The sequence below is a fragment of the Carcharodon carcharias genome, chromosome 19 (assembly GCF_017639515.1).
Source record: "Carcharodon carcharias isolate sCarCar2 chromosome 19, sCarCar2.pri, whole genome shotgun sequence".
NCBI lineage: Eukaryota > Metazoa > Chordata > Chondrichthyes > Lamniformes > Lamnidae > Carcharodon > Carcharodon carcharias.
Genome location: NC_054485.1, coordinates 15663626 through 15681239, shown reverse-complemented (window position 1 = coordinate 15681239; position 17614 = coordinate 15663626). Strand labels below are relative to the sequence as shown.

General features: G+C 51.7%; 1 protein-coding gene across 1 annotated transcript in view; it reads right to left on the bottom strand.

The window, feature by feature from the left end:
* LOC121291367 (parkin coregulated gene protein homolog) overlaps positions 1-17614 on the bottom strand; it is a 982704-nt gene that overhangs the window by 427520 nt on the left and 537570 nt on the right. The gene's annotated exons all lie outside the window — the stretch shown is intronic.

Below are 17614 nucleotides of genomic sequence, written 5' to 3'. Positions count from 1 at the left end.
GCTAGGTCCTCAGTCACTGGTTAGCTTTCTCAGTCACTGGCTAGGTTTTTCAGTCACTGGCTAGCTGTCTCCGTCACTGGCTTGCTGTCTCAGTCACTGGCTAGCTGTCTCAGTCACTGGATAGCTGTGTGAATCAGGGGCTGGCTAGTTCTCACAATTACAGGGTATATGCCTCAGTCACTGTCTATCTGACTCAGTCACTGGCTAGCTTTCTCGGTCACTTGCTAGCTGTCTCAGTCACCGGCTTGCTGTCTCAGTCACTGGCTTGCTGTTTCAGTTACTGTTTAGCTGCCTCGGTTACTGGTTAGATGCCTCAGTCATTGGCCAGCGGTCTCAATCACCGTCTATCTGCCTCAGTCACTGGTTAGCAGACTCAGTCACTGGCTTGCTGTCTCAGTCACTGTTTAGCTGCCTCGGTTACTGGTTAGATGCCTCAGTCATTGGCCAGCGGTCTCAATCACTGTCTATCTGCCTCAGTCACTGGTTAGCTGTCTCAGTCACTGGCTTGCTGTCTCAGTCACTGTTTAGCTGCCTCGGTTACTGGTTAGATGCCTCAGTAATTGGCCAGCGGTCTCAATCACTGTCTATCTGCCTCAGTCACTGGCTAGCTGTCTCAGTCACTAGCTAGCTGCCTCAGTCACTGGCTAGCTGTCTCAGTCACTGGCCAGCTGTCTCAATCACTGGATAGCTGTCTGAATTAGTGGCTGGCTAGCTGTCCCAATCACTGGCTAGATGTCTTGGTCACTGTCTAGCTGTCTCAGTCACTGGCTGGCTGTGTCAATCACTGGCTAGCTGTATCGGTCACTGGTTAGCTGTCTCAGTCACTGGCTAATTGCCTCAGTCACTGGCTAGCTCTCTCAGTCAATGGCTAGCTGTCTCAGTCACTGGCTAGCTGTCTCAGTCAGTGGTCAGCGGTCTCAATCACCGTCTATCTTCCTCTGTCACTGTCTAGCGGTCTCATTCAAAGGCTAGCTGTCTCAATCACTGGCTAGCTGTCTCAATCGCTGTCTAGCTGCCTCAGTCACTGTCTAGATGCCTCATTTACAGGCATGCTGCCTGAGTCACTCACTAGCTGTATCAATCACTGTCTAGCTGTCTCAATCACTGGCAGGCTGTCTCAGGCACTGGCTAGCCGTCTCAAACACTGTCCAGCTGTCTCAATCACTGGCTATGTGCCTCAGCCACTGGCTAGCTGTCTCAGTCACTGGCCAGCAGTGTCAGTCACTGGCTAGCAGTGTCAGTAACAGGCTAGCTGCCTCAGTCACTGGCTAGCTGTCTCAGTCACTGGATAGCTGTCTGAATCAGGGGCTGCCTAGCTCTCACAATTACCAGGTAGCTGCCTCAATCACTGTCTATCTGACTCAGTCACTGGCTAGCTGTCTCAGTCACTGGATGGCGGTCTCAAGCACTGGTTAGCTGTCTCAATCACTGTAAATCAGCCTCAAGCACTGGCTAGTTCCTCATTCACTGGCTAGCTTTCTCAGACACTGGCTAGGTTTATCAGTCACTGGCTAGCTGTGTCACTCACTGGCTAACAGCATCAGTCACTGGCTAGCTGTCTCGGTCACTGGCTAGCTGTCTCAGTCACTGGCTTGCTGTCTCAGTCACTGGCTTGCTGTTTCAGTTACTGTTTAGCTGCCTCGGTTACTGGTTAGATGCCTCAGTCATTGGCCAGCGGTCTCAATCATCGTCTATCTGCCTCAGTCACTGGCTAGCTGTCTCAGTCACTGGTTAGCTGTCTCAGTCACTGGATAGCTATCTGAATCACGGGCTGGTTAGCTCTCACAATTACTGGGTAGCTGCATCAGTCACTGTCCATCTGACTCAGTCACTGGCTAGCTGTCCCGGTCACTGGTAAGCTGTGTCAGTCACTGGCTAGCTGTCTCAGTCACTGGCTTGCTGTCTCAGTCACTGTTTAGCTGCCTCGGTTACTGGTTAGATGCCTCAGTCATTGGCCAGCTGTCTCAATCACCGTCTAGCTGCCTCAGTCACTGGCTGGCTGTCTCAGTCACTGGCTAGCTGCCTCAGTCACTGGTTGGCTGTCTCAAGCACTGGTTAGCTGTCTCAATAACTGTCCATCAGTCTCAATCACTGGCTAGGTCCTCAGTCACTGGCTAGCTTTCTCAGTCACTGGCTAGGTTTTTCAGTCACTGGCTAGCTGTCTCCGTCACTGGCTTGCTGTCTCAGTCACTGGCTAGCTGTCTCAGTCACTGGATAGCTGTCTGAATCAGGGGCTGGCTAGTTCTCACAATTACGGGGTATATGCCTCAGTCACTGTCTATCTGACTCAGTCACTGGCTAGCTGTCTCGGTCACTTGCTAGCTGTCTCAGTCACCGGCTTGCTGTCTCAGTCAAAGGCTTGCTGTTTCAGTTAATGTTTAGCTGCCTCGGTTACTGGTTAGATGCCTCAGTCATTTGCCAACGGTCTCAATCACTGTCTATCTGCCTCAGTCACTGGTTAGCTGTCTCAGTCACTGGCTTGCTGTTTCAGTTACTGTTTAGCTGCCTCGGTTACTGGTTAGATGCCTCAGTCATTGGCCAGTGGTCTCAAGCATCGTCTATCTGCCTCAGTCACTGGCTAGCTGTCTCAGTCACTGGTTAGCTGTCTCAGTCACTGGATAGCTATCTGAATCAGGGGCTGGTTAGCTCTCACAATTACTGGGTAGCTGCATCAGTCACTGTCTATCCGACGCAGTCACTGGCTAGCTGTCCCGGTCACTGGTAAGCTGTCTCAGTCACTGGCTAGCTGTCTCAGTCACTGGCTTGCTGTCTCAGTCACTGTTTAGCTGTCTCGGTTACTGGTTAGATGCCTCAGTCATTGGCCATCTGTCTCAATCACCGTCTAGCTGCCTCAGTCACTGGCTGGCTGTCTCAGTCACTGGCTAGCTGCCTCAGTCACTGGTTGGCTGTCTCAAGCACTGGTTAGCTGTCTCAATAACAGTCCATCAGTCTCAATCACTGGCTAGGTCCTCAGTCACTGGCTAGCTTTCTCAGTCACTGGCTAGGTTTTTCAGTCACTGGCTAGCTGTCTCCGTCACTGGCTTGCTGTCTTATTCACTGGCTAGCTGTCTCAGTCACTGGATAGCTGTCTGAATCAGGGGCTGGCTAGTTCTCACAATTACAGGGTATATGCCTCAGTCACTGTCTATCTGACTCAGTCACTGGCTAGCTGTCTCGGTCACTGGCTAGCTGTCTCAGTCACTGGCTTGCTGTCTCAGTTACTGTTTAGCTGCCTCGGTTACTGGTTAGATGCCTCAGTCATTGGCCAGCGGTCTCAATCATCGTCTATCTGCCTCAGTCACTGGCTAGATGTCTCAGTCACTGGTTAGCTGTCTCAGTCACTGGATAGCTATCTGAATCAGGGGCTGGTTAGCTCTCACTATTACTGGGTAGCTTCATCAGTCACTGTCTATCTGACTCAGTCACTGGCTAGCTGTCCCGGTCACTAGTACGCTGTCTCAGTCACTGGCTAGCTGTCTCAGTCACTGGCTTGCTGTCTCAGTCACTGTTTAGCTGCCTCGGTTACTGGTTAGATGCCTCAGTCATTGGCCAGCGGTCTCAATCACCGTCTAGCTGCCTCAGTCACTGGCTGGCTGTCTCAGTCACTGGCTAGCTGCCTCAGTCACTGGTTGGCTGTCTCAAGCACTGGTTAGCTGTCTCAATAACTGTCCATCAGTCTCAACCACTGGCTAGGTCCTCAGTCACTGGCTAGCTTTCTCAGTCACTGGCTAGGTTTTTCAGTCACTGGCTAGCTCTCTCCGTCACTGGCTTGCTGTATCAGTCACTGGCTAGCTGTCTCAGTCACTGGATAGCTGTCTGAATCAGGGGCTGGCTAGCTCTCACAATTACAGGGTATCTGCCTCAGTCACTGTCTATCTGACTCCGTCACTGGCTAGCTGTCTCGGTCACTGGCTAGCTATCTCAGTCACTGGCTTGCTGTCTCAGTCACTGGCTTGCTGTTTCAGTTACTGTTTAGCTGCCTCGGTTACTAGTTAGATGCCTCAGTCATTGGCCAGCGGTCTCAATCATCGTCTATCTGCCTCAGTCACTGGCTAGCTGTCTCAGTCACTGGTTAGCTGTCTCAGTCACTGGATAGCTACCTGAATCAGGGGCTGGTTAGCTCTCACAATTACTGGCTAGCTGCATCAGTCACTGTCTATCTGACTCAGTCACTGGCTAGCTGTCCCGGTCACTGGTAAGCTGTCTCAGTCACTGGCTAGCTGTCTCAGTCACTGGCTTGCTGTCTCAGTCACTGTTTAGCTGCCTCGGTTACTGGTTAGATGCCTCAGTCATTGGCCAGTGGTCTCAATCACCGTCTAGCTGCCCCAGTCACTGGCTGGCTGTCTCAGTCACTGGCTAGCTGCCTCAGTCACTGGTTGGCTGTCTCAAGCACTGGTTAGCTGTCTCAATAACTGTCCATCAGTCTCAACCACTGGCTAGGTCCTCAGTCACTGGCTAGCTTTCTCAGTCACTGGCTAGGTTTTTCAGTCACTGGCTAGCTGTCTCCGTCACTGGCTTGCTGTCTCAGTCACTGGCTAGCTGTCTCAGTCACTGGATAGCTGTCTGAATCAGGGGCTGGCTAGTTCTCACAATTACAGGGTATATGCCTCAGTCACTGTCTATCTGACTCAGTCACTGGCTAGCTGTCTCGGTCACTTGCTAGCTGTCTCAGTCACCGGCTTGCTGTCTCAGTCACTGGCTTGCCGTCTCAATCACTGTCAGGCTGTCTCAATCACTGGCTATGTGCCTCAGCCACTGGCTAGCTGTCTCAGTCACTGGCCAGCAGTGTCAGTCACTGGCTAGCAGTGTCAGTAACAGGCTAGCTGCCTCAGTCACTGGCTAGCTGTCTCAGTCACTGCCTAGCTCTCTCATTCACTGGCTAGCTGCCTTAGTCAATTGCTAGCTGCATCAGTCACTGGCTAGCTGTATCAATTACTGGCTAGCTGTCTCAGTCACCGGCTAGCTGACTTAATCAATGGCTAGCTGTCTCAATCTCTGGCTCGCTGTTTCAGTCACTGGCTAGCATTCTCAGTCACTGGCTAGCTGTCTCAATCACTGTCTAGCTGTCACAGTCACTGGCTAGCTGTCTCAGTCACTGGTTAGCTGTCTGAATCACGGGCTGCCTAGCTCTCACAATTACCAGGTAGCTGCCTCAATCACTGTCTATCTGACTCAGTCACTGGCTAGCTGTCTCAGTCACTGGATGGCGGTCTCAAGCACTGGTTAGCTGCCTCAATCACTGTACATCAGCCTCAAGCACTGGCTAGTTCCTCATTCACTGGCTAGCTTTCTCAGTCACTGGCTAGGTTTTTCAGTCACTGGCTAGCTGTGTCACTCACTGGCTAGCAGCATCAGTCACTGGCTAGCTGTCTCTGTCACAGGCTTGCTGTCTCATTCACTGGCTAGCTGTCTCAGTCACTGGATAGCTGTCTGAATCAGGGGCTTGCTAGCTCTCACAATTACAGGGTATCTGCCTCAGTCACTGTCTATCTGACTCAGTCCCTGGCTAGCTGTCTCGGTCACTGGCTAGCTGTCTCAGTCACTGGCTTGCTGTCTCAGTCACTGGCTTGCTGTTTCAGTTACTGTTTAGCTGCCTCGGTTACTGGTTAGATGCCTCAGTCATTGGCCAGCGGTCTCAATCATCGTCTATCTGCCTCAGTCACTGGCTAGCTGTCTCAGTCACTGGTTAGCTGTCTCAGTCACTGGATAGCTATCTGAATCAGGGGCTGGTTAGCTCTCACAATTACTGGGTAGCTGCATCAGTCAATGTCTATCTGACTCAGTCACTGGCTAGCTGTCCCGGTCACTGGTAAGCTGTCTCAGTCACTGGCTAGCTGTCTCAGTCACTGGCTTGCTGTCTCAGTCACTGTTTAGCTGCCTCGGTTACTGGTTAGATGCCTCAGTCATTGGCCAGCGGTCTCAATCACCGTCTAGCTGCCTCAGTCACTGGCTGGCTGTCTCAGTCACTGGCTATATGCCTCAGTCACTGGCTAGCTGTCTCAGTCACTGGTTAGCTGTCTCAGTCACTGGATAGCTATCTGAATCAGGGGCTGGTTAGCTCTCACAATTACTGGGCAGCTGCATCAGTCACTGTCTATCTGACTCAGTCACTGGCTAGCTGTCCCGGTCACTGGTAAGCTGTGTCAGTCACTGGCTAGCTGTCTCAGTCACTGGCTTGCTGTCTCAGTCACTGTTTAGCTGCCTCGGTTACTGGTTAGATGCCTCAGTCATTGGCCAGCTGTCTCAATCACCGTCTAGCTGCCTCAGTCACTGGCTGGCTGTCTCAGTCACTGGCTAGCTGCCTCAGGCACTGGTTGGCTGTCTCAAGCACTGGTTAGCTGTCTCAATAACTGTCCATCAGTCTCAATCACTGGCTAGGTCCTCAGTCACTGGCTAGCTTTCTCAGTCACTGGCTAGGTTTTTCAGTCACTGGCTAGCTGTCTCCGTCACTGGCTTGCTGTCTCAGTCACTGGCTAGCTGTCTCAGTCACTGGATAGCTGTCTGAATCAGGGGCTGGCTAGTTCTCACAATTACGGGGTATATGCCTCAGTCACTGTCTATCTGACTCAGTCACTGGCTAGCTGTCTCGGTCACTTGCTAGCTGTCTCAGTCACCGGCTTGCTGTCTCAGTCAAAGGCTTGCTGTTTCAGTTAATGTTTAGCTGCCTCGGTTACTGGTTAGATGCCTCAGTCATTGGCCAACGGTCTCAATCACTGTCTATCTGCCTCAGTCACTGGTTAGCTGTCTCAGTCACTGGCTTGCTGTTTCAGTTACTGTTTAGCTGCCTCGGTTACTGGTTAGATGCCTCAGTCATTGGCCAGTGGTCTCAATCATCGTCTATCTGCCTCAGTCACTGGCTAGCTGTCTCAGTCACTGGTTAGCTGTCTCAGTCACTGGATAGCTATCTGATTCAGGGGCTGGTTAGCTCTCACAATTACTGGGTAGCTGCATCAGTCACTGTCTATCCGACGCAGTCACTGGCTAGCTGTCCCGGTCACTGGTAAGCTGTCTCAGTCACTGGCTAGCTGTCTCAGTCACTGGCTTGCTGTCTCAGTCACTGTTTAGCTGTCTCGGTTACTGGTTAGATGCCTCAGTCATTGGCCAGCTGTCTCAATCACCGTCTAGCTGCCTCAGTCACTGGCTGGCTGTCTCAGTCACTGGCTAGCTGCCTCAGTCACTGGTTGGCTGTCTCAAGCACTGGTTAGCTGTCTCAATAACAGTCCATCAGTCTCAATCACTGGCTAGGTGCTCAGTCACTGGCTAGCTTTCTCAGTCACTGGCTAGGTTTTTCAGTCACTGGCTAGCTGTCTCCGTCACTGGCTTGCTGTCTTATTCACTGGCTAGCTGTCTCAGTCACTGGATAGCTGTCTGAATCAGGGGCTGGCTAGTTCTCACAATTACAGGGTATATGCCTCAGTCACTGTCTATCTGACTCAGTCACTGGCTAGCTGTCTCGGTCACTGGCTAGCTGTCTCAGTCACTGTCTTGCTGTCTCAGTCACTGGCTTGCTGTTTCAGTTACTGTTTAGCTGCCTCGGTTACTGGTTAGATGCCTCAGTCATTGGCCAGCGGTCTCAATCACCGTCTATCTGCCTCAGTCACTGGTTAGCTGTCTCAGTCACTGGCTTGCTGTTTCAGTTACTGTTTAGCTGCCTCGGTTACTGGTTAGATGCCTCAGTCATTGGCCAGCGGTCTCAATCATCGTCTATCTGCCTCAGTCACTGGCTAGATGTCTCAGTCACTGGTTAGCTGTCTCAGTCACTGGATAGCTATCTGAATCAGGGGCTGGTTAGCTCTCACAATTACTGGGTAGCTTCATCAGTCACTGTCTATCTGACTCAGTCACTGGCTAGCTGTCCCGGTCACTGGTAAGCTGTCTCAGTCACTGGCTAGCTGTCTCAGTCACTGGCTTGCTGTCTCAGTCACTGTTTAGCTGCCTCGGTTACTGGTTAGATGCCTCAGTCATTGGCCAGCGGTCTCAATCACCGTCTAGCTGCCTCAGTCACTGGCTGGCTGTCTCAGTCACTGGCTAGCTGCCTCAGTCACTGGTTGGCTGTCTCAAGCACTGGTTAGCTGTCTCAATAACTGTCCATCAGTCTCAACCACTGGCTAGGTCCTCAGTCACTGGCTAGCTTTCTCAGTCACTGGCTAGGTTTTTCAGTCACTGGCTAGCTGTCTCCGTCACTGGCTTGCTGTCTCAGTCACTGGCTAGCTGTCTCAGTCACTGGATAGCTGTCTGAACCAGGGGCTGGCTAGCTCTCACAATTACAGGCTATCTGCCTCAGTCACTGTCTATCTGACTCAGTCACTGGCTAGCTGTCTCGGTCACTGGCTAGCTATCTCAGTCACTGGCTTGCTGTCTCAGTCACTGGCTTGCTGTTTCAGTTACTGTTTAGCTGCCTCGGTTACTAGTTAGATGCCTCAGTCATTGGCCAGCGGTCTCAATCATCGTCTATCTGCCTCAGTCACTGGCTAGCTGTCTCAGTCACTGGTTAGCTGTCTCAGTCACTGGATAGCTACCTGAATCAGGGGCTGGTTAGCTCTCACAATTACTGGCTAGCTGCATCAGTCACTGTCTATCTGACTCAGTCACTGGCTAGCTGTCCCGGTCACTGGTAAGCTGTCTCAGTCACTGGCTAGCTGTCTCAGTCACTGGCTTGCTGTCTCAGTCACTGTTTAGCTGCCTCGGTTACTGGTTAGATGCCTCAGTCATTGGCCAGTGGTCTCAATCACCGTCTAGCTGCCCCAGTCACTGGCTGGCTGTCTCAGTCACTGGCTAGCTGCCTCAGTCACTGGTTGGCTGTCTCAAGCACTGGTTAGCTGTCTCAATAACTGTCCATCAGTCTCAACCACTGGCTAGGTCCTCAGTCACTGGCTAGCTTTCTCAGTCACTGGCTAGGTTTTTCAGTCACTGGCTAGCTGTCTCCGTCACTGGCTTGCTGTCTCAGTCACTGGCTAGCTGTCTCAGTCACTGGATAGCTGTCTGAATCAGGGGCTGGCTAGTTCTCACAATTACAGGGTATATGCCTCAGTCACTGTCTATCTGACTCAGTCACTGGCTAGCTGTCTCGGTCACTTGCTAGCTGTCTCAGTCACCGGCTTGCTGTCTCAGTCACTGGCTTGCCGTCTCAATCACTGCCAGGCTGTCTCAATCACTGGCTATGTGCCTCAGCCACTGGCTAGCTGTCTCAGTCACTGGCCAGCAGTGTCAGTCACTGGCTAGCAGTGTCAGTAACAGGCTAGCTGCCTCAGTCACTGGCTAGCTGTCTCAGTCACTGCCTAGCTCTCTCATTCACTGGCTAGCTGCCTTAGTCAATTGCTAGCTGCATCAGTCACTGGCTAGCTGTATCAATTACTGGCTAGCTGTCTCAGTCACCGGCTAGCTGACTTAATCAATGGCTAGCTGTCTCAATCTCTGGCTCGCTGTTTCAGTCACTGGCTAGCATTCTCAGTCACTGGCTAGCTGTCTCAGTCACTGGCTAGCTGTCACAGTCACTGGCTAGCTGTCTCAGTCACTGGTTAGCTGTCTGAATCACGGGCTGCCTAGCTCTCACAATTACCAGGTAGCTGCCTCAATCACTGTCTATCTGACTCAGTCACTGGCTAGCTGTCTCAGTCACTGGATGGCGGTCTCAAGCACTGGTTAGCTGCCTCAATCACTGTACATCAGCCTCAAGCACTGGCTAGTTCCTCATTCACTGGCTAGCTTTCTCAGTCACTGGCTAGGTTTTTCAGTCACTGGCTAGCTGTGTCACTCACTGGCTAGCAGCATCAGTCACTGGCTAGCTGTCTCTGTCACAGGCTTGCTGTCTCATTCACTGGCTAGCTGTCTCAGTCACTGGATAGCTGTCTGAATCAGGGGCTTGCTAGCTCTCACAATTACAGGGTATCTGCCTCAGTCACTGTCTATCTGACTCAGTCCCTGGCTAGCTGTCTCGGTCACTGGCTAGCGGTCTCAGTCACTGGCTTGCTGTCTCAGTCACTGGCTTGCTGTTTCAGTTACTGTTTAGCTGCCTCGGTTACTGGTTAGATGCCTCAGTCATTGGCCAGCGGTCTCAATCACCGTCTAGCTGCCTCAGTCACTGGCTGGCTGTCTCAGTCACTGGCTATATGCCTCAGTCACTGGCTAGCTGTCTCAGTCACTGGTTAGCTGTCTCAGTCACTGGATAGCTATCTGAATCAGGGGCTGGTTAGCTCTCACAATTACTGGGTAGCTGCATCAGTCACTGTCTATCTGACTCAGTCACTGGCTAGCTGTCCCGGTCACTGGTAAGCTGTCTCAGTCACTGGCTAGCTGTCTCAGTCACTGGCTTGCTGTCTCAGTCACTGTTTAGCTGCCTCGGTTACTGGTTAGATGCCTCAGTCATTGGCCAGCTGTCTCAATCACCGTCTAGCTGCCTCAGTCACTGGCTGGCTGTCTCAGTCACTGGCTAGCTCCCTCAGTCACTGGTTGGCTGTCTCAAGCACTGGTTAGCTGTCTCAATAACTGTCCATCAGTCTCAATCACTGGCTAGGTCCTCAGTCACTGGCTAGCTTTCTCAGTCACTGGCTAGGTTTTTCAGTCACTGGCTAGCTGTCTCCGTCACTGGCTTGCTGTCTCAGTCACTGGCTAGCTGCCTCAGTCACTGGATAGCTGTCTGAATCAGGGGCTGGCTAGTTCTCACAATTACAGGGTATATGCCTCAGTCACTGTCTATCTGACTCAGTCACTGGCTAGCTGTCTCGGTCACTTTCTAGCTGTCTCAGTCACCGGCTTGCTGTCTCAGTCACTGGCTTGCTGTTTCAGTTACTGTTTAGCTGCCTCGGTTACTGGTTAGATGCCTCAGTCATTGGCCAGCGGTCTCAATCACCGTCTATCTGCCTCAGTCACTGGTTAGCTGTCTCAGTCACTGGCTTGCTGTCTCAGTCACTGGCTTGCTGTTTCAGTTACTGTTTAGCTGCCTCGGTTACTGGTTAGATGCCTCAGTCATTGGCCAGCGGTCTCAATCATCGTCTATCTGCCTCAGTCACTGGCTAGCTGTCTCAGTCACTGGTTAGCTGTCTCAGTCACTGGATAGATATCTGAATCAGGGGCTGGTTAGCTCTCACAATTACTGGGTAGCTGCATCAGTCACTGTCTATCTACTCAGTCACTGGATAGCTGTCCCGGTCACTGGTAAGCTGTCTCAGTCACTGGCTAGCTGTCTCAGTCACTGGCTTGCTGTCTCAGTCACTGTTTAGCTGCCTCGGTTACTGGTTAGATGCCTCAGTCATTGGCCAGCGGTCTCAATCACCGTCTAGCTGCCTCAGTCACTGGCTGGCTGTCTCAGTCACTGGCTAGCTGCCTCAGTCACTGGTTGGCTGTCTCAAGCACTGGTTAGCTGTCTCAATAAATGTCCATCAGTCTCAACCACTGGCTAGGTCCTCAGTCACTGGCTAGGTTTCTCAGTCACTGGCCTGGTTTTTCAGTCACTGGCTAGCTGTCTCCGTCACTGGCTTGCTGTCTCAGTCACTGGCTAGCTGTCTCAGTCACTGGATAGCTGTCTGAATCAGGGGCTGGCTAGTTCTCACAATTACAGGGTATATGCCTCAGTCACTGTCTATCTGACTCAGTCACTGGCTAGCTGTCTCGGTCACTTGCTAGCTGTCTCAGTCACCGGCTTGCTGTCTCAGTCACTGGCTTGCTGTTTCAGTTACTGTTTAGCTGCCTCGGTTACTGGTTAGATGCCTCAGTCATTGGCCAGCGGTCTCAATCACCGTCCATCTGCCTCAGTCACTCGTTAGCTGTCTCAGTCACTGGCTTGCTGTCTCAGTCACTGTTTAGCTGCCTCGGTTACTGGTTAGATGCCTCAGTCATTGGCCAGCGGTCTCAATCACTGTCTATCTGCCTCAGTCACTGGCTATCTGTCTCAGTCACTAGCTAGCTGCCTCAGTCACTGGCTCGCTGTCTCAGTCACTCGCCAGCTGTCTCAATCACTGGATAGCTGTCTGAATTAGTGGCTGGCTAGCTGTCCCAATCACTGGCTAGATGTCTTGGTCACTGTCTAACTGACTCAGTCACTGGCTGGCTGTGTCAATCACTGGCTAGCTGTCTCGGTCACTGGTTAGCTGTCTCAGTCACTGGCTAATTGCCTCAGTCACTGGCTAGCTCTCTCAGTCAATGGCTAGCTGTCTCAGTCACTGGCTAGCTGTCTCAGTCAGTGGTCAGTGTTCTCAATCACCGTCTATCTTCCTCTGTCACTGTCTAGCGGTCTCATTCAAAGGCTAGCTGTCTCAATCACTGGCTAGCTGTCTCAATCGCTGTCTAGCTGCCTCAGTCACTGTCTAGCTGCCTCATTTACAGGCATGCTGCCTGAGTCACTCACTAGCTGTATCAATCACTGTCTAGCTGTCTCAATCACTGGCAGGCTGTCTCAGGCACTGGCTAGCCGTCTCAATCACTGTCCAGCTGTCTCAATCACTGGCTATGTGCCTCAGCCACTGGCTAGCTGTCTCAGTCACTGGCCAGCAGTATCAGTCACTGGCTAGCAGTGTCAGTAACAGGCTAGCTATCTCATTCACTGGCTAGCTGCCTCAGTCACTGGCTAGATGCCTCAGTCACTGGCTAACTCTCTTAATCACTGGCTAGCTGCCTTAGTCAATTGCTAGCTGCATCAGTCACTGGCTAGCTGTATCAATTACTGGCTAGCTGTCTCAGTCACCGGCTAGCTGACTTAATCAATGGCTAGCTGTCTCAATCTCTGGCTCGCTGTTTCAGTCACTGGCTAGCATTCTCAGTCACTGGCTAGCTGTCTCAATCACTGTCTAGCTGTCACAGTCACTGGCTAGCTGTCTCAGTCACTGGATAGCTGTCTGAATCAGGGGCTGCCTAGCTCTCACAATTACCAGGTAGCTGCCTCAATCACTGTCTATCTGACTCAGTCACTGGCTAGCTGTCTCAGTCACTGGATGGCGGTCTCAAGCACTGGTTAGCTGTCTCAATCACTGTACATCAGCTGAAAGCATTGGCTAGTTCCTCATTCACTGGCTAGCTTTCTCAGTCACTGGCTAGGGTTTTCAGTCACTGGCTAGCTGTGTCACTCACTGGCTAGCAGCATCAGTCACTGGCTAGCTGTCACTGTCACTGGCTTGCTGTCTCATTCACTGGCTAGCTGTCTCAGTCACTGGATAGCTGTCTGAATCAGGGGCTTGCTAGCTCTCACAATTACAGGGTATCTGCCTCAGTCACTGTCTATCTGACTCAGTCACTGGCTAGCTGTCTCGGTCACTGGCTAGCTGTCTCAGTCGCTGGCTTGCTTTCTCAGTCACTGGCTTGCTGTTTCAGTTACTGTTTAGCTGCCTCGGTTACTGGTTAGATGCTTCAGTCATTGGCCAGCGGTCTCAATCATCGTCTATCTGCCTCAGTCACTGGCTAGCTGTCTCAGTCACTGGTTAGCTGTCTCAGTCACTGGATAGCTATCTGAATCAGGGGCTGGTTAGCTCTCACAATTACTGGCTAGCTGCATCAGTCACTGTCTATCTGACTCAGTCACTGGCTAGCTGTCCCGGTCACTGGTAATCTGTCTCACTCACTGGCTAGCTGTCTCAGTCACTGGCTTGCTGTCTCAGTCACTGTTTAGCTGCCTCGGTTACTGGTTAGATGCCTCAGTCATTGGCCAGCGGTCTCAATCACCGTCTAGCTGTCTCAGTCACTGGCTAGCTGTCTCAGTCACTGGATAGCTGTCTGAATCAGGGGCTGGCTAGTTCTCACAATTACAGGGTATATGCCTCAGTCACTGTCTATCTGACTCAGTCACTGGCTAGCTGTCTGAATCAGGGGCTGGCTAGTTCTCACAATTACAGGGTATATGCCTCAGTCACTGTCTATCTGACTCAGTCACTGGCTAGCTGTCTCGGTCACTTGCTAGCTGTCTCAGTCACCGGCTGGCTGTCTCAGTCACTGGCTTGCTGTTTCAGTTACTGTTTAGCTGCTTCGGTTACTGGTTAGATGCCTCAGTCATTGGCCAGCAGTCTCAATCACCGTCTATCTGCCTCAGTCACTGGTTAAATGTCTCAGTCATGGCTTGCTGTCTCAGTCACTGTTTAGCTGCCTCGGTTACTGGTTAGATGCCTCAGTCATTGGCCAGCGGTCTCAATCACTGTCTATCTGCCTCAGTCACTGGCTAGCTGTCTCAGTCACTGGCGAGCTGCCACAGTCACTGCTAGCTGTCTCAATCACTGGCTAGCTTTCTCAATCGCTGTCTAGCTGCCTCAGTCACTGTCTAGCTGCCACAGTTAGAGGCTTGCTGCCTGAATCACTGGCTAGCTGTCTGAATCACTGTCTAGCTGTCTCATTCACTGGCTGGCTGTCTCAGGCACTTGCTAGCCGTCTCAATCACTGTCCAGCTGTCTCAGTCACTGGCTAGCTGTCTCAATCACTGTCTAGCTATCTCAATCACTGGCTGGCTCTCTCAGGCAATGGCTAGCTGTCTCAGTCATTGTCCAGCTGTCTCAATCACTGGCTATGTGCCTCAGTCACTGGCTAGCTGTCTCAGTCACTGGCCAGCTGTCTCAGTCACTGAATAGCTGTCTGAATCAGGGGCTGGCTAGTTCTCACAATTACAGGGTATATGCCTCAGTCACTGTCTATCTGACTCAGTCACTGGCTAGCTGTCTCGGTCACTTGCTAGCTGTCTCAGTCACTGGCTTGCTGTCTCAGTCACTGGCTTGCTGTTTCAGTTACTATTTAGCTGCCTCGGTTACTGGTTAGATGCCTCAGTCATTGGCCAGCGGTCTCAATCACCGTCTATCTGCCTCAGTCACTGGTTAGCTGTCTCAGTCACTGGCTTGCTGTCTCAGTCACTGTTTAGCTGCCTCGGTTACTGGTTAGATGCCTCAGTCATTGGCCAGCGGTCTCAATCACTGTCTATCTGCCTCTGTCACTGGCTAGCTGTCTCAGTCACTAGCTAGCTGCCTCAGTCACTGGCTAGCTGTCTCATTCACCGGCTAGCTATCTCAATCACTGGATAGCTGTCTGAATTAGTGGCTGGCTAGCTGTCCCATCACCGGCTAGAAGCCTTGGTCACTGTCTAGCTGACTCAGTCACTGGCTGGCTGTGTCAATCACTGGCTCGCTGTCTCGGTCACTGGTTAGCTGTCCAATCACTGGCTAATTGCTTCAGTCACTGGCAAGCTGCCACAGTCAGTGGCCAGCGGTCTCAATCACTGTCTATCTGCCTCAGTCACTGGCTAGCTGTCTCAGTCACTGGCTAGCTGTCTCAGTCAGTGGCCAGTGGTCTCAGTCGCCGTCTATCTTCCTCTGTCACTGTCTAGCGGTCGCATTCAATGCCTAGCTGTCTCAATCAATGTCTAGCTGTCTCAATCGCTGTCTAGCTGTCTCAATCACTGGCTAGCTTTCTCAATCGCTGTCTAGCTGCCTCAGTCACTGTCTAGCTGCCACAGTTAGAGGCTTGCTGCCTGAATCACTGGCTAGCTGTCTGAATCACTGTCTAGCTGTCTCAATCACTGGCTGGCTGTCTCAGGCACTTGCTAGCCGTCTCAATCACTGTCCAGCTGTCTCAGTCACTGGCTAGCTGTCTCAATCACTGTCTAGCTATCTCAATCACTGGCTGGCTCTCTCAGGCAATGGCTAGCTGTCTCAGTCATTGTCCAGCTGTCTCAATCACTGGCTATGTGCCTCAGTCACTGGCTAGCTGTCTCAGTCACTGGCCAGCTGTCTCAGTCACTGAATAGCTGTCTGAATCAGGGGCTGGCTAGTTCTCACAATTACAGGGTATATGCCTCAGTCACTGTCTATCTGACTCAGTCACTGGCTAGCTGTCTCGGTCACTTGCTAGCTGTCTCAGTCACTGGCTTGCTGTCTCAGTCACTGGCTTGCTGTTTCAGTTACTATTTAGCTGCCTCGGTTACTGGTTAGATGCCTCAGTCATTGGCCAGCGGTCTCAATCACCGTCTATCTGCCTCAGTCACTGGTTAGCTGTCTCAGTCACTGGCTTGCTGTCTCAGTCACTGTTTAGCTGCCTCGGTTACTGGTTAGATGCCTCAGTCATTGGCCAGCGGTCTCAATCACTGTCTATCTGCCTCTGTCACTGGCTAGCTGTCTCAGTCACTAGCTAGCTGCCTCAGTCACTGGCTAGCTGTCTCATTCACCGGCTAGCTATCTCAATCACTGGATAGCTGTCTGAATTAGTGGCTGGCTAGCTGTCCCATCACCGGCTAGAAGCCTTGGTCACTGTCTAGCTGACTCAGTCACTGGCTGGCTGTGTCAATCACTGGCTCGCTGTCTCGGTCACTGGTTAGCTGTCCAATCACTGGCTAATTGCTTCAGTCACTGGCAAGCTGCCACAGTCAGTGGCCAGCGGTCTCAATCACTGTCTATCTGCCTCAGTCACTGGCTAGCTGTCTCAGTCACTGGCTAGCTGTCTCAGTCAGTGGCCAGTGGTCTCAGTCGCCGTCTATCTTCCTCTGTCACTGTCTAGCGGTCGCATTCAATGCCTAGCTGTCTCAATCAATGTCTAGCTGTCTCAATCGCTGTCTAGCTGCCTCAGTCACTGTCTAGCTGCCTCATTTACAGGGATGCTGCCTGAGTCACTCGTTAGCTGTATCAATCGCTGTCTAGAAGTTTCAATCACTGGCAGGCTGTCTCAGGCACTGGCCAGCTTTCCCAATCACTGTCCAGCTGTCTCAATCACTGGCTATGTGCCTCAGCCTCTGGCTAGCTGTCTAAGTCACTGGCTAGCAATGTCAGTCACTAGCTAGCTGCCTCATTCACTGGCTAGCTGTCTCATTCACTGGCTAGCTGCCTCAGTCACTGTCTATCTGTCTCATTCACTGGCTAGCTGCCTCAATCACTGGCTAGCTGCCTTAGTCAATGGTTAGCTGCATCAGTCAAAGGCTAGCTGTATCAATTACTGGCTAGGTGTTTCAGTCACTGGCTAACTGACTTAATCAATGTTTAGCTGTCTAAATATCTGGCTCGCTGTCTCAGTCACTGGCTAGCATTCTCAGTCAATGTCTAGTTGTTTCAATCACTGGCTAGCTGTCACAGTCACTGGCTCTCTGCCGTAGTCACTGGCTAGCTGTCTCAGTCACTGGCTAGCTGCCTCAGCCACCATCTAGCTTCCTCAGTCACTGGTGAGACGTCTGAATCACTGAACTATAAATAAACAGTTGGTAACATACGTGAAATGTTTTCTAAAAACCTCAATCAGCCGCTTATCAATCAGTCACTGTCTATTTGTCTCGACAACTGGATAGCTGCCTCAGTCACTGGATAGTTGTCTCAGTCACTGGCTAGCAGTCTCAGTCACTGTCTAGTTGTGCCAATAACTGCCCAGCTGCCTCAGACACTGGCTAACTGTCTCAATCACTGGCTAGCTGCCTCAGTCAATGGCTAGCTGCATCAGTCACTGGCTAGCAGTCTCAATTACAGGCTTGCTGTCTCATTCACTGGCTAGCTGCTTCAATCACTATCTAGCTGTTTCAGTCACTGGCTAGCTGTCTCAGTCACTGGTTGGCTGTCTCAAGTACTGGTTAGCTGTCTCAATAACTGTCCATCAGTCTCAATCACTGGCTAGGTCCTCAGTCACTGGCTAGCTTTCTCAGTCACTGGCTAGGTTTTTCAGTCACTGGCTAGCT